This window comes from Pelophylax lessonae (assembly GCF_965119305.1).
Source record: "Pelophylax lessonae genome assembly, chromosome: 2".
In the NCBI taxonomy this organism is placed as follows: Eukaryota; Metazoa; Chordata; class Amphibia; order Anura; family Ranidae; genus Pelophylax; species Pelophylax lessonae.
Window position 1 is genome coordinate 264,345,293 of NC_138769.1, and position 24,089 is coordinate 264,369,381.

Sequence of the window (24,089 nt, forward strand, 5' to 3'; positions counted from 1 at the left end):
AACTCATTCCAACCGCTTGAGAATACTCAGCAGGGATATTATACCCCCGAAAAACCTCACTTTCGGGATTTTCACGGATGGGAAAATCGGGAACCCCCTGTATGGAACGGGTATATGAATCAGGCACCATACTACCAACTCGGGGTTACAGGGGCTGGAATCGAGGCTGGAATCAACCATATTACGGGAGAGGAAGGGGGGGGCAGAGGAGGACAATGGCAGTCCCAACCCCCACCGGCTCAACAGGGATACCAACCATATTACCAGAACCCACCCAATCAACACCCTCCATCTCGAAAAGAACCAGAGGGGGTAAGAGACGCAGAGGATGCAGAGGTGGCGGGGGCAAAAAGAAAAAGGGCCCAATAGGTCTGGGAATTTTCAACCTGAGCGGAGTTGAATTCTCAGAAAAAGAATTACTAGTATTAGATATGGGACTCAAATATGCCCCAGACCAACTTTTAGACCCTTTTAAGGTTTTCGTGGATATACAAAAATTTGTGAGGAAAATCAACATAAAAAAACATTATTTAAACAAACCGGATTTTAAAGTTTTTAATAATGACAATAAATATGTGAAAAGTGGATTGAAGAATAAATCAACATTTAACCCTAAATGTGGTAACAACCACTTTGTGGATACTTTTAAGTCAATGGTTGAACAGGATTTGAAAACGATGAAAAGAAAATGGCATGAACCAAAAGAGAACATCAACATGGGTATACGAGAATTGGAACAAAGGAAAAATGTTGTCATCCGCCCCGCGGACAAAGGGGGGGGGCATAGTGATCCTCAAAAAAGAGGATTACTATGAAGAACTTAACAAGCTAGTATATGATGAAGAAACCTATACGAAACTCAATAGTAATCCTCTGAACATATATAGAAAGAAATGCAAGAAATATCTGAAAAGGGCACACAAAAAGGGAATACTTACCAACAAGGAATATCGATATCTACTTCCCGAAGCCCCCCGGACACCTGTCATTTACCAACTCCCGAAGGTCCATAAGAACCCTGAAAAACCGCCGGGCAGGCCCATAATTAGTGGGATAGATTCCCTCTTCTCACGCATAGGAGAATACTTAGATACCTACCTGAAACCTCTGGTTACACATTACCCATCACATCTCAGAGATAGCAAACATCTCAATCTTATCGATTCACATACATGGGAAGATGATGATATCATCTTAGCCACCATAGATGTTGAATCGTTATATACGAACATTGAACAAGAGGATGCCTTATCAGCCATCAAGTGGGCCATAGAGGATCAACTAGAGTTGGAACCGGAACAAAAAGAATTTATTCTAAAACTCTTGAAGATGGCAATGAAAAGTAATTATTTTTGGCACCAGGGAGAATACTATCGTCAACATAAAGGAGTTGCCATGGGTGCCCGCTATGCACCCAGTGTAGCCAACCTTTTTTTAAGTAAGTGGGAAAACGAGGAAATCTGGGGAAAAAAACAAGATGAACTGGTAATGTACCGAAGGTATATAGATGACGTGATCATCGTCTGGAAAGGATCGGAAGAAACACTGAGGGAATACATTGAAGACATGAACAACAACCGTTACAAAATTAAATTCAGCGGGACATGGGATAGGAATGAGATACATTACCTGGACCTTACTATATTTAAGGGAGAAAGAGGACTCTGCACAAAAACGCACTTTAAGGCAACAGATAGGAATGGTTATATCCCTACCCACAGTGGACACCATCCTAGCTGGATAAAAGGAATCCCCAAGGGACAACTTATGCGCTTAAAGAGGAATTGCAGCAATGAACAGGACTTTATAACTCAATCGGATGTGATTCTAGATAGGTTCCATGAAAAACGATATATGAGAAATACACTGGAAAAAAATTAGAGAAGATGTAAAAAGCATGGATAGAGAATCACTTCTAAAAGATAAGAAAAAAGAAAATAAGGATTACTCTTTGAACTTCATCACACAGTACAATGTAAGATATAAGGAAGTGGAAGACATCATAAAAAAGCACTGGCACCTTCTTCTGAGAGATGAAAAACTGAGGGAGGTTATTCCGAATCGGCCGAAGTTCATATACCGGAGAGGACCTAACCTCAGAGACAAACTGGTGAAGAATGTTCCAGATCCCCCAAGGAAACTTTTAACTTTTTTAGATTACAAAGGTTTTTACTCATGTGGAAGATGCAAATCATGCAGAACTGTGAAAACTAGAAAACGACAAGTACTTGACTTCCAATCAAATGTGACAAAAAAAGTATAACATAAAGAAACTAATTACATGCCGAAGTACCCATGTCACTTATCTCCTCACCTGCCCATGTGGGCTGCAATATGTGGGCCGCACCACGAGAGAACTCGGGGTGCGTATGGGTGAGCACATTGCCAATATCAAGAAAGGATTTAAAAAGCATAGTCTTTCCCTACATTTTAGAATGGTACATAATAGGGACCCTACCTTCCTTACCATCTTGGGCATTGATAGGATTGAACAAAAAAAAAACAGAATGAGTCTCGGTGGATTTACGAACTCTCCACCCTACCGCCCAAGGGTATGAACATCGACATGGACATTAATTGTTTTATTTCCAATCCATAAATTTTATTAAATTCAATTCTTTCTGTTCAGCCAGAGTATTTTAAAATTTTAAAATATAAAATAATGTTTTTGAAATTAAACACATAATACAGAAATATATAATATCAGTAAAAGTGTTTTTGTAAATCCACGTATTTTATAAATAAAAATAGTAATTATTTTTAATAATAAAAGTTAATTTTAATAAAATTAATTTTTATATTAATATATAAATAATAAAGATTTTTAAGATGCAAACAAAAAAAAAAAATTGTATATGTAACGCAACCCTAAATAATTTTAAAAACTTCATTTAATAAACAGTTATTTATTATTGAGAAAGTATTAAACTATTTACATATGTACATGATTTCCAATAAATATAGCATATAGTGTTAACACACGTTATGAGAAGCTAACCGATATTAAGCTAGAGGAGAATGTCTTTTTGAAAAAAACTGAGTTTCGCACAGATATTTTTTATGGCTTGTGTAAGGGATTAGCTCGGTGGTAGGCGTGGATGACCCCTTTGGGGGTGCGTTTTCACAGAGAGATAGCCGATTAGAGGTTGAAAACAAGACTGATTTATTCATGCAATTTACTTAACACAATTGCAAGCATCAAAACAGCCAAAATAAAATAAAAGACAAAATAAATCCTTGCCTCTGTGGGCGGCTACCTTCTCACAGCTGGAACCTACCTAAGAAGTCTTTCCAACCTACTGTTGGGCCGACACTGCTGATCCTACAGCAGACACTCAAATGTCCATGGAACATGTCCCTTTGTTTCTTTCACATCAACACATGTTCATTTATAACAGGATCCTTTACTCTTCAGATTCTTCACATTGAACACAGTTCATTTAACAGGTCCCTTTACTCTTCACATGGAACACTTTGTCTTCTCACCTTTGAGACGTCTTCACTCGTGGTTACCCTCCTTAGCTTCACATCGCTGTAGGGGGTCTTCTCCCATGCTCACCAGCTTGTCGGGAGGCACACATCCGACTGTCCCCCTCTCCCAGCCCACACGGCGACAGGCGGCAGCAGTCCTTCTCCCATGCCCACACGGCGTCGGGAGGTACACGTATGTCTGTCCTCCTCTCCCAGCCTACACGGCGACAGGAGGCAGCACTCAATAGATTTTTTCTGGACAAATTATAGAGTCCTTGATCTCCTCATTCTGAACAGCTGAATGGTTTTCAACTTCCTGCTGGCTCTTTTTGCAGCCAACACCCTATAGTATCAGTGAACTTTTCAAAGCAGGTGGGAATGTGTCTCCTCTCAGTGACTACATTCCCAGATTTACCTGACTTCCTGTCACATACCCCCCCCTCTTGTTTCAACCCTAGGGTTGGGACACATATTTCCAGGCACGCATGTGTCAGGCACTGCTGACTCACTGATAAGCCTCCTATTATCCTCAAGCTTCCGGATGAAACTGTTTCTGTCATCTTCACTGACAGATTTCTCATAAATGCCACACAGTTTGTCTCTCATCTCATATACACATTCTTCAACTGCATTTTTGGCATAATTTTGCTCCTTCTCGTTTCTGTCATCTTCATTGACAGCTTTCTCATAAATGTCAGACAGCTTGTCCCTCATAACCGTCTGTCCAATCCACCATGGAGGACCGTGATCCATAGGCAACTCAATTGGGCTAGTCTTAATGTCTTCAACATTCTTAAGACGCCTCTCTCTGCAATCCATAAATGTTTTCCACAAAACTTTGAGAACCTTTGCTTCACTAAGCTTTGTTCCAAGTAGGGACTCTTGACATCCCTCTGTGACTTGAGTTGCCTCTCCATACAGCTGTACACAATCATTGACTTTTTGTTGTAAAAGGGAATGATCTTCCTTCTTGAGCTTTGCTTGCTCTAAGATGCTGTGCAGAGGATTTTCCAATTGAGACAACAGGCTGTCACACATTTCTTCAAAGTGACCCCTGTTCCTTTTCCCAGAGATATCAATATCATTCAAACATTTCATATTCATAGGCAGATCTGAAGCATTTGCACTCATCAACTTCTTAAACTTTTCGCCCTCCTGAGCGAGTCGCAGTAAAGGCCTACTATTTGATTTGATATTCAGTTTATATTTCTTGCCAAACTCTTCACAGAAGTAGCCAACCAGAACATCATCAACTTTCCTTCCACCAACATAGGGGTTAAAGGCAACAACACAGTTGAACCCAGCGATCTGGGTGGTATCCATTATAGACCTCCTCTCTGCATCAGTGAAGAAGCATGGAACTGCAACACATTCTTTTACAGGTTTCTTCAATGCACTTTCTGCTGAACTATTTGACCGCTCAAGGTCACCTAGTTCCTTTTCTCTATCTGAATTCCACATGGAATGTATCTCAAGATCACGATCAAACTTCTGCCACCCGTCTTTCACCAGTTCCATTTTGGAAACACTCCCTGAAAGGCACTTATTCATTTGCTTCACGTTTTCACCAACAGCCTTAGTTTTCTCCACTAGGTGGCGTTTGCTTTTTTCTCCCAGATTTATATCACTTGCTTTAGTTTTCTCCGCTTTAGTTTTCTCCACTAGGTTTTCAGCCTGAACTGAGAAATCATCACATTTCTTACACAACTCTTTTGTTTGCTGAAGCTCTAATGATACATTTTCCAATGCTTGAAGTTTTTGAAGGAACGGTTTATTCCAAAGGGGTGATTCAAGCCACGTGTCATCACATTTCTGAGGCTCACTCAGGACAGACCCCAAAACACTGATCCTTTTAAAAACTGCATCAGGCACACTATCCCCTCTTTGGGACAGATCCTCTGTTGCCTGGAATTCCTCTTCCAGTTCCTGCAACGGAATCTTCATCTCTTCTACTTGCTGTTCTAAGGCTCGCTTAGACTTTTCTAGCTCCTGAACTCTTTTCACAACATCATCCTTGGAGCGGACCAAATCTTCCATTTCTGTACACAGCTGTTGGTTAACTCTTTCTAGTTCAGCCTTACACTCTAGAGCTTCCTCCAAAGAGCGAGCCAAGAACAGGGCTTTGCTCTCGTTATCACGCACCTCCGTTTCTGCACGTGCGCGTTCTTCTGCATATTTTGCAGACACAGTCTTCTCTTCACCAAGCATCTGATCAAACTTCTTTTTCACATCTTCAACACACTGTAATGAACCAACGCTTTCTTCCATGCGTTTTTTCATATCCGCTATCTGAGCTTGCAATGTTGCGACTTGCTCTGATAGGTTTTTCTTTGCTTCCATTTTCCGTTGCAAGGCATCCAACTCAGCCCTGCACACATACTCTGTTTCCTCCAAACCGATGGCCTCCATTGGCTGCTGGCGTCTCTGTTTCCAGCCTGCCATGCTCTCTTGATGAGCCTTTTGTTGAGCTGCAAAGCTCTGCTGAAAATCCGCATTTGCCTGCTGTTGAGCTGCATTTGCTTGCTGTTGTTTCAGCATCTCCCCCATTTTGGGTTTACTTTTCATCTGAGCACACTGCGTCTCCATAGCAGTTTCATCAGTGTTGCTAGGGACAACAACCTTCCTCTTTAGTAGACTCTCTTTAGGCATGGATGGGGCTGGTTCAGACGGTAACATCCCCTCCATCCATAGAATCCGGTCTCTCATTTCATCTATCTTTGCATTTTTCAGGCGTTTGGATCGCCCCATCTTCAATAACTCCACAAATTTTTCACAGTCCAGCAAAAAATTTTCAGACCACTGTCTCTTTAACACATGTAGTTTTTCTCTCTCTTGCAAGATCTCTTTTCCTGCACACACAGTTTGTGCAGTCACTTGCACCAGACACAACAAAGTTCATCAAATAATTTTGAGACCGCTGTCTCTTTAAAACACTTTTTTTATTTTCTGTCAGGATCTTCTCTCCTGCACACCTAGATTGTGCAATCTCATGCACCAGACAAAGTTCATCAAACATTTGCACTTCCTTGCAGGGATCTCTGCTTATGCCCACTGCATACCTCCACCATATGTAAGGGATTAGCTCGGTGGTAGGCGTGGATGACCCCTTTGGGGGTGCGTTTTCACAGAGAGATAGCCGATTAGAGGTTGAAAACAAGACTGATTTATTCATGCAATTTACTTAACACAATTGCAAGCATCAAAACAGCCAAAATAAAATAAAAGACAAAATAAATCCTTGTCTCTGTGGGCGGCTACCTTCTCACAGCTGGAACCTACCTAAGAAGTCTTTCCAACCTACTGTTGGGCCGACACTGCTGATCCTACAGCAGACACTCAAATGTCCATGGAACATGTCCCTTTGTTTCTTTCACATCAACACATGTTCATTTATAACAGGATCCTTTACTCTTCAGATTCTTCACATTGAACACAGTTCATTTAACAGGTCCCTTTACTCTTCACACTCTTCACATGGAACACTTTGTCTTCTCACCTTTGAGACGTCTTCACTCGTGGTTACCCTCCTTAGCTTCACATCGCTGTAGGGGGTCTTCTCCCATGCTCACCAGCTTGTCGGGAGGCACACATCCGACTGTCCCCCTCTCCCAGCCCACACGGCGACAGGCGGCAGCAGTCATTCTCCCATGCCCACACGGCGTCGGGAGGTACACGTATGTCTGTCCTCCTCTCCCAGCCTACACGGCGACAGGAGGCAGCACTCAATAGATTTTTTTCTGGACAAATTATAGAGTCCTTGATCTCCTCATTCTGAACAGCTGAATGGTTTTCAACTTCCTGCTGGCTCTTTTTGCAGCCAACACCCTATAGTATCAGTGAACTTTTCAAAGCAGGTGGGAATGTGTCTCCTCTCAGTGACTACATTCCCAGATTTACCTGACTTCCTGTCACACTTGTTAAGCACAATAACATTGCGGGGACACGGAGTCACTTCCGGTTTCCGGGTAGAGCCTATGGGCGGAGATGGACGGAGTGCAGAGCGGCAGCTCCGGCATATAAGATCTGGGCTAGACGTGTGACTCCACCTCTGAAGACGTCTAACCAATGACGAAACGCGTTAGTGGAACGCACGCCGTGACGTCATACGTGCTCGAGTGGAACGCAAGCCCGAACTACCGCTCTCCACTGCCTGAACTCACGTGTATGACGGTCCTGTCCGTTTTTTGTCACTGCTTGGATTGATCACGTTTTACCTCGCCTTTTGCTGCAAATTTGAACTTTGGATGTGCATGACACCTGATTGTACTCACCTATTGGAATTTTATATGGATTTGTACCGTTGAAGTGTGCGGGGTGTGTGAAATAAATTTACTGGAAAAACAATACCACACTATCCGTTTATTCCCCCATCACGGCTTGTGATTGGAGGTGATTTACAGGGGAAGCACATCCTATAAAGTGGATCGGGGCTGGAGGAGACACATCCCATGGTGAAAGTCTAACCGCAGCGGCTGTCTACATCCAGGGAGAGGGAATCCGAACCTGGAAAGGATCTTCTAATAAGCACGGTTGGTTCTAATGTCATAAGACATATAGGACCCACAGTATCTGGTGAGTGGGCAAGTCAAGGAAGAAGCACCAGCACTTTAGTCACCTAAGTTGTGTTTGGACTTATTTTTATTAATTGATCAATTTATCACCATACACTGGATGGACATTTATTTATGAGTGGTTTAGTAATTTATTAATTTATTTATTTATACACTATTTATATTTATCAGTGTATTTGATTTATTTATTTTTGGCAATGTACTTTTAGCAATAGTGTAATTTATTAATTTCCACTAGGGAGAAAACAGCAAGCGCTATAGGTATCACTATTGTGATTACTTTTCTTTCATCACTGGCACCCGCACTTTATATAGCAGCTGCTATTAATATAATAATCACAGAATATATTTTTTACACACTATTTATTCATACCAGGTTTCTGAAACAACCTCTTTGGCGTGCTAATATACATAGTATATTTCTTCTATAAACTAAATACACCTCAGGACGTACCGCCATGGCTAACAGAAGATAGACTTAGAACTAATCTAGAGAAACTTAACATACATAAATCACCGGGACTGGATGGCTTGCACCCGAGGGTTCTTAAAGAGCTCAGCCAGGTGATTGCCAGACCATTATTCCTGATCTTCAAGGATAGTCTACAGACGGGTATGGTGCCAGCTGATTGGAAAAAAGCCAACGTGGTACCAAGATTTAAAAAAGGGCCGAGATATATCCCGGGTAACTATAGGCCGGTCAGCCTAACATCAGTAGTCTGCATGATTTTGGAGGGGATGTTAAGGGACTATATACAAGACTTTAGTAATGAAAACATTATTATTAGTAGTAATCAACATGGTTTCATGAAAAATCGTTCTTGCCAAACCAATCTATTAACCTTCTACGATGAAGTGACCTGCCATCTAGAGAAAGGTAAGCCTGTGGATGTGGTGTATCTGGACTTTGCAAAGGCCTTTGACACCGTTCCCCACAAACGCTTACTGTACAAACTAAGGAAGGTAGGTATGGACCATAGAGTAAGTACCTGGATAGAGAACTGGCTCCAGGGGAGAGTACAGAGGGTGGTGATTAATGGGGAGTACTCTGATTGGGTGGATGTGGAAAGTGGGGTCCCCCAAGGTTCTGTCCTGGGGCCAATCCTGTTAAACTTATTCATAAATGATCTAGAGGAGGGGATATATAGTACAATCTCCATATTTGCTGATGATACTAAGCTAAGCATGCCAATATCTTATATGCAAGATGTGGAAAACGTACAAGCGGATCTGAACAAAATAATGGGGTGGGCAACTACATGGCAGATGAGGTTTAATGTTGAAAAATGTAAAGTAATGCACCTGGGCGTCAGAAATACGGAAGCAAGCTACTCACTGGGGGGGGACCTCTGGGTGAATCTAGGATTGAAAATGACCTGGGGGTACTGGTAGACAACAGGCTTGGCAGTGGCATGCAATGCCAAGCCGCTGCAAGCAAAGCCAACAGAATACTGGCATATATAAAAAAGGGGATTCACTCCAGAAATAGAGATTATTCTCCCACTCTACAAGACTCTGGTCCGGCCACATCTGGAGTATGCTGTCCAGTTCTGGGCACCGGTCTTCAGGAAGGACATGCTGGAACTGGAGAGAGTCCAGAGAAGGGCAACAAAAATAATTAGGGGAATGGAGGGCATCGGCTATGAGGAAAGACTACAAGCACTGAACTTATTCTCTCTGTAGAAGAGACAATTGAGGGGGGATATGATATCAATGTACAAATACTGTACTGGCGACCCTAGCATAAAGAACAAACTTTTCAGAGTAAGGGAATACAATAAGACACGTGGCCACTCACTAAAACTTGAGGAAAAACGGTTTAACCTTAAAATACATAGGGGGTTCTTTACTGTCAGAGCAGTAAGGATGTGGAATTCTCTTCCACAAGCAGTCATATCAGCAGGGAGCATCGATAGTTTAAAAAAACTATTAGATGGGCACCTTAAAGACCACAACATACAGGGGTATACAATGTATGGTTAACAGCAAACACACATCATAGGTTGAACTGGATGGACCGATTACTTTTTTCGACCTCACAAAGTATGTAACTATGTATCCCCCATTCCAAGATGGTGCAGTGGTCTGCCCGGAGTGGTGCCGCCCGGTTCTAAGGTGTGGTGAGTAGTATCCCCCCTCCCCTCTGGTGATTTCTCGTGGTGGACTTGGGCCCCTTCCTGAGTTGGTAGACCCCCCCATGTGTCCTTCCTTCCCACATAGCGCTCCCCCTCAATATTGCTGTCCCTCTGCGAATACCTCCCATTCACCTAGCTCCCCCATAGTCCCCCCCACCTTCCCAGGTGGCCATGCTGTTATACATCTGTTGGGGGTGTTAAGCAAGTGATGGGGGCCCAGGGAGGGGGCATGGGGAATGGTCCTGGTTGGGGTCCCCTGCCAGGCCCCCCCCCCCCTGCTGGCTAAATGTACCTGGGGGCCACCATTTTGCAGCCATGTTTTGGAAATTTCCCATTGATTTCAATGCGGCGACCATTTTCTTGTAGCCTGTGTAGCGGTGAATCTGCGTTGGGCCTCTAGTGTCAGTGCCTGCGTCTCCTGAGTTGGTGATCCCTGTGGGTGTACAAAGCTCCCTTTTTCTGCTATAGCAGTGTTTTTGGTGTGCTGGGACCTGTGGTGCCACTGGTGCAGCGGTGGGGAAGAATTTTCAGTGATTTTTTTTTTCTAGATTTTGCTGGCAGTCCCCAGGTTAACCATGGTGTCCCTGGAGCAAGTGTCACCACCTGACTCACTCTCAGAAGCAGCAGGGACCCTCTGGGTCTCTCAGTCTGCCTTGGCGGCCATGACAGCGGTCCTGCAGTCAATGGTGTCCAAAGTTGATAATGGCCCATCAAAATAGGCTGAGCAAAAGCGACCCCTGCCTTCACCGGCATCCTCTGTCTCCTCAGGTTCTGAGGTCGATTTGGCTGCTGCGGACCCGAGTCGCTGTACTGGATCTGCGTCCATGCACCTTTGAGTGCTCCGATAGTGAGGTTGATTCCTCTTCCACTACGGCCGCACATGAAAAGGAGCTTGTGGGTGCACTGATTGCATCAGTGCAGGAAACTTTAAAATTGGAGGACTGCTGCGCAGGTACAATTTTTAGTACCCGCAGATCATCCAAGGCAAGTAAGGTATTCCCCTTTCTTGCCTATTTCGACAATATTGTCCCAAGTCAGTGGGGTTCCCCAAAACGCATGGTGGGGGTACCTAAGCATTTCCCTAGGAGGTATCCTTTTGAGGAGTCCCTTTTGACTCTCCATCCTTTAAGGATCCTGTTGACAAGAGAGCAGAGTCTCTGGTCCGATACCTTTTTACTGTGGCCGGTTCAATTTTGAGGTCATGTTTGCCATAACCTTGGTCTCCCAGACCTTAACGGAAAGGGCAAAACTTCTGCGCCAGGGTTTGGAAGGGGGTCAGCATCCTCCTGAGCTGACATAACTGGCTGACCAGTTAGTACAGGGGTTACAGTATATCTGCCTCTCTGGATGCGGCCCCCTTAGCCTGCAGGGTGTCCGTGACGGCGGTGACCCTTAACCGCATGATTTGGCTGAAATGCTGGTCTGAAGACCAGGCTTCCAAAAGGGTGCTTATTAAAAAAAAAAATGTTGATGTGGGGTTAACAAATAAACTATTACTCTACAATGCCTTCCCTTTTTAGTGTAAGCCAACATAACTGAGCATACAGACAAAAAGTATCCCATATAGAACACGGGAACAATAGTTATACAGTTGGCTTTGAATTGGCAGAGAGAAATAATATAAATAGTGTTCCTTTAAATTGTTTTATTCTTTGAAAAATGGACATTTATTCCTGAACGCAATTCATTGTATCATATTGCTGCAACATTAAACCGAAGACCAGACAAAAAATATAAACCACAAAAATGGCAACCGCTGTATAAACCACCTAAGTGTAGGAAAATCCCTTTCTAGATGCAAGTCCCCTAGAAACTCGGACAGCAAGAAAAATTGAGATGGGTGGAAATTGAACAATGTTGTTATTGAAGCTGAATGCAAAAGGACAAAATAGTATTAAGGAAACTCATAAATGAATAGTTTTTTTGATTAAACCATTCCGTCTATAGTAACAATTGGTTCCTCATAATGTCCAGGGTGAATTCCTCAAACTCCTGTTATTTGTGCTAAATGGGAATAAAGCAGCTCTACATAGTGGCAATACTTCATCAACATTCAGGTGTGGCCACTGATGTTATTGTAACATATAGGGAGCATCCAAAACTATGCATTTCTCATATAATCTGAGGTTGTACAAATACCTCTTGTTGAACGATGAGGCTGCTTAATCCTCTCTTGGTTTCAGCGTTTGCTTCTAGATGCGGACGCAAAAGATGGGGTTTTTAAGTAGTTCCAGCATGCATTCCCACGTTGTATCGTTTCCATGTGTCCATGTATCCGAAGGGATGTCTTCGCTTCTTTTCAGACCCGTGAACCTCCTTGTCCACAAGTTGATTCAGTCTGGTTACAAGATCGAGTTTCGATCCTTGCCTCTGGCAAGGTTCTTCCCTACAAACTTGCATCTGTCCCCGGAACGTCTGCAAGGCCTTCTCGGGGGCCCATCCAATCCTGGATCTCAAAGCCTTGAACCGCTTTGTGCCGGTTCAGAAATTTTGGGTGGAGTCCATTCGCACAGTAGTGGCATCCCTTCATCAAGGGGATTTTATGGCCTCTATCAAGGACGCTTACCTTCAAATCCCAATTTATGCCAGGCATCAGCGTTTTCTCCACTTTGCCGTGGACAAGGAGCATTATCAATTTGTCGTGTTACCCTTTGGTCTCGCCTCAGCTCCTTGGGTGTTCACAAAAATTTTTGGCCCCGGTGCTAGCCTTGCTAAGATAGAGAGGGATTGAGGTACTGGGGTACCTTGACGACCTTCTTCTGTGAGCAGAATCTCCGATTGCCCTAAAAAACAATCTGGATATCACTGTGCGAACCTTGCAAGTGTTCAGGTACAAATTGAATTTTCAAAAATTGGCTCTGATTCCGTCCAAAAAACTGGACTATTTGGGCCTGACAGGATTCATTCTTAGCCTGGGTGTTTCTTCCGGAGGAAAAACTCCAGAAGTTGCAGGATGCGATTCAGCTCCTGTTGTCCAAACGGCAGTCATCTCTCAGGACTTGCATGCAAGTGCTGGGCTTGTTGATCTGCACCCTCGCGGCGGTTCTGTTTGCTTAGTTCCATACCAGACCTCTGCAAGGGGAGATTCTTGCCAAATGGAACAAGAATCCACAGTCCCTAAACAATCTGATCCTGTTGAGCCGGGGTACAAGGGGGGTCTTTTCCTCTGTTCTGGACAGTGGTAAGGAATTGTGCCCAGGGGGCTTGGACCCTGCAGGAGTCCAGTCTGCCGATCAATATCCTGGAAATTCGGGCGATTGGGCTTTGCCTGTCCCTGTGGATGGTTCATCTGAAAGGGCGCCCGGTAAGTATTCAATCGGACAACGCCACGACTGTGGGATATGTCAATCATCAAGGGGGCACCAAAAGTGCCCTAGTGGTCAGAGAAGTGGCTGGCATTCTAAGGTGGGCAGAACGCTTTGTTCCAGTGCTCACTGCTGTGCATATTTCATGGGTGAAAAATTGGCAGGTGGACTATCTCGGTTGGCAGGCGCTGGATCAGGGAGAATGGTCTCTCCACCCAGAGGTGTTTTGACAACTGTTTCTCTGGTGGGGGGACTCCCGATGTAGACCTGTTTGCCTCTTGCCTCAAATGGAAGGTTCAGAGGTTTGTGGCAAGGTCTCGAGATTCTCTGGCTGACGCCACAGACGCTCTGGTGGCCCCTTGTATGCTTTTCCTTCACTGAAACTTCTGCCAAGACTTCTGCGCAGAATTGAGGCAAAAGGGATTCCAGTCACTCTTTTGGCCCCAGACTGGCCTCGCCGGTCCTGGTACGCAGATCTAGTAAGGCTGGTCGCCAATGTCCCTTTGACTTTCTCTCAGAGAAGATCTTTTGGCTCAAGCGCCGATCTTCCATCCTGCTTTATGGTCGCTAGCTTTAACGGCTTAGCTATTGAAAGTCAGGTACTAAAGGACAGAGGGTTGTCAGAATCGGTAATTCCTATGATGTTAAAAGCTAGAAAATCTACTTCTAGGAAGATTTATCATTGAGTCTGGAGGACGTACATTTTCTTGGTGTGAGTCTCGAGGGGTTTCCCCCCGTTCCTTTTCGGTGTCTCGTCTCGGAGTTTCTCCAAAAAGGTGTAGATCAGCGTTTTGCCCTGGGCACCATCATGGGCCAGATTTCTGCCCTAGTAATTTTCTTTGGTTCACACTTTCGTTTAAGGGGTAGGCCACCTGGTTCCATCGGTAAGGTCTCAGTTGCTTCTATGGGACCTCAAACTGGTACTGTCAGTTCTTCAGAAACCGCCTTTTGAAAATATTTTTGATCTTCCTCTGCTTACTTTGACACAGAAGGTGGCCTTCTTGGTGCCTCTTACTTCTGCATGCAAGGTGTCAGAGCTGGCTGCATTGTCCTATCGGTCACCTTACCTGGTGGTTCACAGGGACAAAGTGGTGCTACGTCCCTGCCAGTCATTCCTTTCTAAGGTCGTCTCTGGTTTACACTTGAATGAAGACATTGTTTTGCCTTCCTTGTGTCCTAAGCCTAAGCACCCTAAGGAGATTGCCTTGCATTCCTTGAATGTGGTTCGGGCAATCGGGGTGTACCTGGCAGCGACTGAGTCGCTTCGGAAATCAGATTCCTTGTTTGTCCTTCTGGATGGATCTCGGAAGGGGCAGGCTTAATCTGCTGCAACCATTTCCAAATGGATCAGGCAGACGGTGGTGTCTCCATTAAGGGTCAGGTTCCTCCATACCCTGTTACAGCGCATTCTACGAGGGTGCCTCCTGGGCCTTCCGTCATCAGGTGTCAGTAGTCCTGGTCTGCAAGGCAGCCACCTGGTCGTCTGTGTACACCTTCACAAAATTTTACAAGTTGGATGTATTTGCATCTGCAGATGCTGCTTTTGGCCACAAGGTTTTGCAGGCCACTGTAGTGGCTTAAGCCTCTTGAGGTTGAATTTTTTTGCCAGGTGAGCTCCAGTTGTTCCTAGTTGAGCTCCTGTGTTACCTGTTTGGCAACGTTTAGCCTTTTTGCTGTGTTTTTTTCCAATCACTCATGTTGACACTGCTTTGGGACTTCCCAAGGGTCAAAGAAGATATGGAGCGGTGTACGTCAATGAACAAAAGAGAAAAATAGATTTTTGTCTTCCCTTAAAATAATTTTCTCTGATGTTTATTGACGGACACAGCACCTACCCCTCTGTTAAGTTGGGTTTTGTATTCTTCGGACACGGCTTGTTACAAAACTTAAGTCCTATAGCAGGAAGTGGGCATATACCCCCTAGGACTGCCCTATAGGCGTAGTCAATTTTTTTCCGCCTAGTGTCCTACTCATGTAGGGGGGCAGCATAACCCAAGGGTCAAAGAAGATAGGGAGCTGTGTTCGTCAATAAACATCAGAGAAAAGGAATTTACAGTAAGACAAAAATCCAGTTTCTTTTCATACATCATGGGACACAGAGCTATAGATAATAACATATGGGTTATATAGCCACCTTTAGGTGAAGGACACTGGCAACCAATCAAAGGATGCCCCCCTATAATAACCCCTATATAACCCCTCTGTGATGGTATTCACCGTCACTGGAGGTGAGGAGCAGATACTTGATGGTTTGAATTGCTTCAGATGGGAAGATGGGACAGTAATATTTGTCAACCATATCTTCATATAGAAATATGAAGATTTAATACCGCCTTACACAGTGTATTCCATATGCTTGCCTGTGAGAGAGACGCACAGACTGTCATTGGCAGACTTTCCTATTTTTTGGGTATTGGGAGGGAATGTGGATTGTGCCTGTCTCATTGTTAAATGTTAATGACCTCACATTGCTCGGTCTGCCTTAAGATAAGCCTTTTATGGGATGTATATGTATATGTGTATGTGGATTGGCTGCTAAGGGGGAGGGGGTATTCTCCCACAGTGTATATCTTTGTCTACACTGTATGGGAGTGCAAAACTCTGTTTTCATTGGATTGTGAATGTCAGGGCCTGTTTTCAACAAGGTCCATCTGTGCGGTAACCTTGTGGGGGGAAACTGTATAAAAGTATGTTTCTTGTTCAGTAAAGTTGTTATACTTCACCCTCAATTTAGAGTCTTGTCTCTCATTGGGGGAATATGCTACAAGGGATTGCTATGTCCTTCATACTCACTTGCATAATCACTAAGCTCTTGTAAGAGCTTGTGTAAGAGCTTGTTCCTGCTGCACTCTCTGGGGAAAGAAGTTCACCCATGGGAACCTGAAGCCTTGTCGTAGGTCCAGGGTGGGTAGGAGACGGCGAGACCCTAACCAAGCTGCGGCGGTTCATGGTGTCTGAAAGGGTTACGGTGTCTGGTGGAGTGCTTGGAGCCCTCAGGAAGCACTAGGAGCATCCGTCAACGGAGGTACCCAGTCGGGGTGCCGGTTGATCCTTTACACCCTCCCACACAGGAAGTACCTCAGTTTTTTCGCCAGTGTCTAAAGGTGATGATCACTGTGGAGAGTGTCTCCACATTTTCTCTTCAAAATTAAGACAGAAGATAATGCTATTTATCCCAATCAAAGACCCCTGAATCTAAGGGGTTAGCTATCAGATACATCTAAAACAGTCAATGGACTAAGAAGTTAGAACCTGAGCCATGGAAAGCCGATAGGAGGTTTTGCCTGTTATGCTGTCCTTTTTAGGCGCTGGGCCTTGGGATCTGGACCCTTGGAATACCAAATCCCAAAGACGCTCCATGCAGGGTGCTCAACAGGTCCAAGGCCGTGGCCCCTCTAAAATAAGGGGACCCAGTCTTTAACAGTCGCCAAGACAAAGCTCGCCGTGATGGGTGAAGATTGGATTCCTGTTTCAAAACAGATTCTTGCGGCAGGACTGGTGAGTCCATTTTAAAATATTTACTTATACAGCAGACCTTGAAGGTAAAAATTGCTGGCATAATTGCAAATTGTAAATATTTTATGCACGGTTTCCTTTAAAAAAAAAAAAAAAAAGAAAGATAACCGAGACCATGTGTCATGTGTATCCCTCCATGAGACTATGAATGTTATGCTTGCAAGTTATATCTTGTTGAAGCAGTTGTGGAATTGTTGCAAAGTTGATTCAAATCATTAATGTTTTGCCTATGGTTCACATTGTTTTCTTCCCTGAGCTGATCACCTGAAAGGTATCAGCTGTGACACACAAAATTCAGCCTCAGCTGCTCTCACCCCATATGTTGTTGTTTTCGCCTTGGCGCCCGCATGTTAATCTCTGCTTTGATAGCGTGTCTCTAGCGTAGGCCTATTCTCACGCATGGGAATCTTTACCTTTAAGTACAGGCGTTTGCCGCATTGAAGGCGTGTTCAAACGCAATTGGCATGCACGTGGACGCCACGTACCACCATGCACATATGCTATACAGCATAAATGGGCGCATTCTGGAAGGAACTGTTTCCAACACACTAGCCTCTGTCAGAGGCTGAAGGGGACACAGAGCAGCAGCATCTGGGTTGCGTGAGTCACTTGTGGGTGTATGTTACTGGCACAAACCGGTCTTGTATCTTGGGATAATCAGTGCTGTGTGCATTAGGCTGTATAAGCTTGGCACTAGCCTTGACTACATTTAAGATAGTACCTCAAGTTTGTCTTGCTTTAAATCAATGTCTGCCTGAAAAAGGGCCAGGGGAGCCATTACGATTGTAAGGCATAGTAGCTACTCCAAGTACTTGTGCCACAACCTACATCACTAAGGACAATTTGGCAACGGCATTAGCCAGCCTTAAGGGTAGGATTGCTGGCATCATTGCAGCATCTCAAGGGAGGAAATGTGATAGATCCCCCCCCCCCCCCCCACACACACACACACACCTAAGCCACCCCCTGAGTCAGTTCAAGATTGGGCAGAGGATGTGGAAGAAATAGCTGATGGTGACCCTATGGAAGGTCAATCTGAGGTTTCCACTTCTGTGGAGTCAGGGTCAGAGGTGTCTCTATCTACCCCTCTAACCCAGAGATTGTTTATTCAGTCTCTTACTTAACCACCCCCCATCCGCGCTACAGCCTATATACGGCTGCAGCACGGACTTGAATTTTCGGGAGGCCGTTTTTAAACGGCCTCCCAGTGACACGCCCCCAGCGCGCTCCCTCGGACACGGCCGATCACAGATCGTGGTGAATGGCCAATCACAGCGGCCATTCACCACGTGATCGGGCCGTCCAATGAGCGATGATCTCATATGTAAACATATGAGATCATCTCTCATTGCCGGCGCTCCTTCCTCACACGGAGCCTGCAGTGTGAGGAAGGAGGGGGAGCCTCACAGCGCCGGGGACACAGAGACATGTAATCAGGGCACTGATCACCAGTGCCCTGATTACTAAAGGTAAAAATACACACACAGTGCCCCCCCATCAGTGCCCATAGTGCCCGCCATCAGTGTCCCCCATCAATGCCCACAATCAGTGCCCATAGTGCTGCTAGTCAGTGCCCATCAGTGCCTGCTCATCTAGGCACTGATGAGCACTGACTGGCAGCACTATGGGCACTGAGTGTGGGCACTGATGGTGCTGCCCATCAGTGCTGCTCATCAGTGCCACCTGTCAGTGTCCAGTGCCATCCGCCAGTGCCCGTCAGTGCCGCCTCTCAGTGCCCAGCAGTGCCACCTGTCAGTGCCCAGCAGTGCCACCTCAGTGCCCAGCAGTGCCACCTCTCAGTGCTCATCAGTGCCGCCTATCAGTGCTCATCAGTGCCGCCTATCAGTGCCGCCTAACAGTGCTCATCAGTGCGGCATATTAGTACCTCCTCATCAGTGCCCAGAAGTGCCACCTCATCAGTGCCCATCAGTGCAGCCTATCAGTGCCCATCAGTGCCGCCTCATCAGCGCACATCAGTGAAGGAGAAAATTTTATTTTCAAAATTTACTTGCAGAAAATAAGAACTTTTTTTTTTTTCAAAATTTTCTGTCTTTATTCTTTTTTTTTTGTAAAAAATAAAAAACCCAGAGGTGATTAAATACCACCAAAAGAAAGCTCTATTTGTGTGAAAAAAATGATAAAAATTTCATATGGGTACAGTGTAGTATGACCGCGCAATTGTCAGTCAAAGTGTGAGAGCGCTGAAAGCTGAAAATTGGCCTGGATGGGAAGGGTGTTTAAGTGCACAGAAGGCAAGTGGTTAATGGTCCGGTCTGGATACAAATTTCCTCCCTTAAAGAGAGCTGAAGTCTCTTTTTCCTCTCTAGGCTCATTGTGCCCTACTCGTAGTCCCCGGAGGTTTCCATACATCCACTCTTGGAGCAAAGAAATGTATAAATATTGGGACCATCCTGATAGGATTTTTGTTCCTGCTAAAATGTTTTTACTATTGTATCCTATGGAGGAAAAGTTTACTAAGAAATGGAATATACCCACTGTGGATGCTGCCATTTCTGCAGTTAACAAGAGTTTAACTTGCCCTGTGGATAATGCCCAGGTTTTTAAAGATACAGCAGATAAGAAGTTGGAATCTTTATTAAAAGCCTCCTTTGCGGTTGCAGGATCTGTGATACAACCAGCAGTAGTGGCCATAGGAGTTTGTCAGTCTTTAAAAGACCGTATGAAGCGGAAGCACTTTGTTTTGCAGTGGATGTTCTTATGAACTCCATAAGGCAAATGTCACAGTTTGCTCTGATAACCGTGCATATGCACAGAATCCTTTAGTTAAAGAGTTGGTCTGCGGAATTACCATGTAAAAAGGTATTGGCTGGCTTCCTTTTTCAGGGAGAACACCTTTTTGGTGGTGATCGGGATAAGTATATCCAAAAGATCTGGGGGGGGGGGGGGGTACGTTGCTACCTGTGAAAAGGAAAAGCAAGCGTCCTTTAAAAATCCCCAGCACTCATACTACCAATGCTTCTAATTCCAGACAGTGGCGACTTCCTCAACCATCTGGATCCAGAACAAAGCCTTCAGGGCAGGGTCAGAAATCAGCAAGTCTTCTGCTAAGCCTACTCTTTGAAGGGGTGCCCCCACTTACGTGGGTAGGGGGAAGGCTGCGGCAGTTCTCAAAGGTTTGGGTGAATTCGATCCAAGGCAACTGGGTTATCGCAATCATTTCACAGGGGTACAAACTGGAATTTTGGGTGTTCCCTTACCCCCGCTTTATAAGGTTGGGTATACCAACCGATTCCCCTTAAAACAAAAAAAAAAAAGTCTCTCTTTCTGGCATTGGACCAGCTGAAGGCTCAAAAAGTGATAATAGAGGTTTCCGAAAGATGAAAAGTTTAGGGGTTTTTACTCAAACCTGTTTGTAATCCCCAAACCAAACGGGGATGTGAGGCCTATTCTGGATCTCAAAGCTTTAAACCAGTTTCTGAACATTCATGCTTTCTGTATGGAGTCAAATCGTTCAGTCATAGCCTCCCTGCATGGAGAGGAATTTCTAGCATCCATAGACATCAAGGATGCATATCTTCATGTGCCTATGTTCCAGGCTCATCAAAGGTTCCTTCGCTTTGCAATAGGGAACCATCATTTTCAGTTTGTGGCCCTGCCTTTTGGGTTAGCCACAGCTCCAAGAGTTTTTACAAAGATCCTAGCTCCAGTATTGGCTGTTCAAATGTCCCGAGGGATATCTGTAATGGGATATCTGGACGATCTGTTAGTAATAGATCGATCAGCTTTGGCCCTAAGCTGAAATGTCCTACTGATCTTGGTAAAGTCCGCATTACAGCCAGTCCAGCGTCTGGAATATCTGGGTCTACTTGTGGACACAGTACAGGCAAAGATATTCTTCAAAGACCTGAAGGATCTGGTTCGGTCCGTAGTAAGGCTGAGATATCCTTCTATACATCTTTGCATGAAGTTATTGGGGAAGATGTTGTCCACATTTGAGGCAATTCCCTGTGCTCCATTCTATGCCAGACCCTTACAGAACAACGTTCTGTCTACCTGGACTGGAAAGGTTCAGTCTCTAGACCGGTCCATGTCTTTGGTACCAAGAGTACGTCAGAGTCTAAATGGTGCTTGTTGACCAGAAATCCTTTCTTCCAGTGACCTGGAAATTGGTGACTAGAGATGCCAGTCTCTCCGGTTGGGGAGCAGTTCTGGAGGAAGCCACTGTTCAGGGGAAATGGTCTTGGTTAGAGAAAGGTCTCCCCATTAACATTTTGGAAATCCGAACAGTTAGTCAGACTTTGAAATTCTGGACGTCCAGGCTTCGGGGTCACCCTGTTGGGGTACAACCTGACAATGCCGTGAATAAGTTGAAATTTGTGTCCAGGACCAGGGATCCACTCGCAGTTGGAGTGGATGCTTTGACTCCTTGGAAGGAGTATTCACTGATTTATGCCTTTCCTCCTGGTGCAGCTGATACCGTGCCTGTTGTGCAGGATCCAGCTAGAGGGGAAACAAGTAATCCTAGTAGCTCTGGCATGGCCGAGGAGGGTTTGGTTTACACAAATCCAGAGGTTGGCGGTGACGAGGCCTTGGGCTCTTCTACTGCGTCCGGACCTACTCTCTCAAGGTCCAATATTGTACAATCTCTAAATTTGACGGCTTGGCTATTGAAGCCTTAAACTTGAAGGAGGGGGGTGTATCTGGCCCTGCAGTTCATACGCTAATAAACGCTAGGAAACTAGGGTCTCTAGAAACATTTATTACAGGTTCTGGAAATCCTACATTGCCTGGTGTGAAGCCAAGAAATGGCATCCCTGCAAATATATCATCGGAAGAATTCTAGCTTTCCTTCAAGCAGGAGTAGATATGAAATTAGCCTTGAGCACTATCAAAAGGCAAAAACAGCCTTTTGAGCCTCTGGGGCAGGTTCCCCTGGTTCTTTTGACCAGAAAACTGGTCTTTTCAATTGCGATAACTTTGGCTAGAAGGGTATCGGAACTAGCAGCTCTTTCTTGTAAAGAGCCATTCTTGGTTTTTCACCAAGATAGGGTGATTCTACGTCCACACCCAGGTTTTTTGCCCAAGGTGGTGTCCGCCTTTCATTTGAATCAGGACATTATACTACCTTCAGTGGCGGCTGGTGCTCAAAATTTTTGAGGGGTGCAAAAAGAAAAATGTAATAGGTATTGCTTCGCGACAACAACGCGGTAAAAAAATTGCATGACTTTGAGGTCATGGTACAGGCATGGCACAGGTGATGGCATAGGCATGGCACATGTGGTGGTATAGGCATGGCACAGGTGATGGCATAGGCATGGCACAGGTGATGGCATAGGCATGGCACAGGTGGTTGCACAGGTGATGGCATAGGCATGGCACAGGTGATGGCATAGGCATTGGCACAGGTGATGGCATAGGCATTGGTACAGGTGATAGCATAGGCATGGCACAGGTGATGGCATAGGCATGGCACAGGTGATGACATAGGCATGGCACAGGTGATGGCACAAGTGTTGGCATAGGCATGGCACAGGTGATGGCATAGGCATGGCACAGGTGATGGCACAGGTGATGGCATAGGCATGGCACAGGTGATGGCATAGGCATGGCACAGGTGAGGGCACAGGTCGGCTTCAATCACTTACCTTCTGACGGCGGCGGCATTCCGGGAACCGAGAGAAGCAGCGCGGGGTTAACACACAGAGCCTGGGTCCAAGAGGAGAAAAAGGAAAGTTAGAGAGAGCAGAAAAGGGCAGGAGGATTCATCCCCCATGCCAATAAGGCACTAATGCAATACACAATCAAAAGTATTTGGGAATTGCTTTCCCCCAGTTCCCAAACCTGGGGTATGTGTCGTGAGATTGCCCCCATCGTGAGAGGGGGGCAAGTTCACAGGAGTGGCACACGGTAACATCCCGGTTAACAATCCGAGAAACATATTAAGGCAGGGGAGTCAGGAGGCGCTCATCCCCCTGGACCACCCCAGACCCCCATCCAGAAAACCAAGCCAGGCGGCCCGGTCGTCTCCACTATCAAGACCCCAGCATGCAGGGCTTGTGACCGGTCACCCAACTGCAATAGGCTATGGAGAAATAAAAACAAAAGAAGTGAAACCAATAAAACTTGCAATAGAGGAACCGTTCCCAACCTTACCCAACCGTCGTCGCAAAGGCGGCGCCGGCCAGGATTGACAGGGAAGGGAAACAACAGGTAAACTAGCATATGGCAGGCAAAATGGAAAGCCTGAGCGAGCAAAAGTATTCCTGGCTGCAGTTCAGGTATTGCGTCCCTTCTTGCCCCCTTGCTGCCTAGCAGAGGGGGTGCCTCGATGTGACCACACCGGGGATAGCGGGCGATCCGATTGGGCCGTCCGTCGGTGGTGGCCGTGGAGAGCGCGGTTCTCTGGACAAGATGAGTAACTTCAGCAGTAGATCCTCTCCGGCGTGGAAGTTGGTGAAAAAGTGATTCTTGCCATTAAAGGTAAAAGAGAGCCGAAATGGGAAGGACCATCGGTATTTGATATTATTGTCCAGCAAACATTGGAGCAGGGGCTTGAGCGTGCGGCGCTTCTGCACCGTTGAGGGGGCCAGGTCCGTGTACAGTTGTATTGGGGAACCAAGCAGTGTGAGGTCCCGGCGGTTCCTGGCCGCTGACATCATCTTCTCTTTAATTCTATAGTAGTGCGGTTTTAAAATGTCCCGGGGAAGACCATCCTGCCGTGTCGCAGTTAGCGCCCTATGCACCCTGTCCACTTCCATTTGATGAGGAGAAATGTCCGGAATCAAGTCTCTCATAAGGTCCTGAACTGCCGTTTCCAGGTCTTGATGTGACTCAGGAAGACCCCTTATGCGCACATTATAACGGCGCGACCGGTTTTCCAAGTCCTCAATTTTGGAATAAGCCTCCTCCAACCGGTCATGAAGTTCAGTCACTAATTTAGTATTCTGATTAACTTTGAGCAGAGAGCCATCCACCTTTTTCTCAATAGTGTCAAGTCTTGCCCCAAAGCTCTGGAGATCCTGTTTAACCACTTAAGCCCCGGAGGATTTGGCTGCTAAACGACCAGAGGGCATTTTGCGATTCGGCACTGCGTGACTTTAACGGACAATTGCGCGGTCGTGCGACGCTGT

General features: G+C 45.4%; 1 protein-coding gene across 2 annotated transcripts in view; it reads left to right on the forward strand.

Moving 5' to 3' along the window:
* LEMD1 (LEM domain containing 1) overlaps positions 1–24,089 on the forward strand; it is a 425,098-nt gene that overhangs the window by 327,865 nt on the left and 73,144 nt on the right. The window lies entirely within an intron of this gene.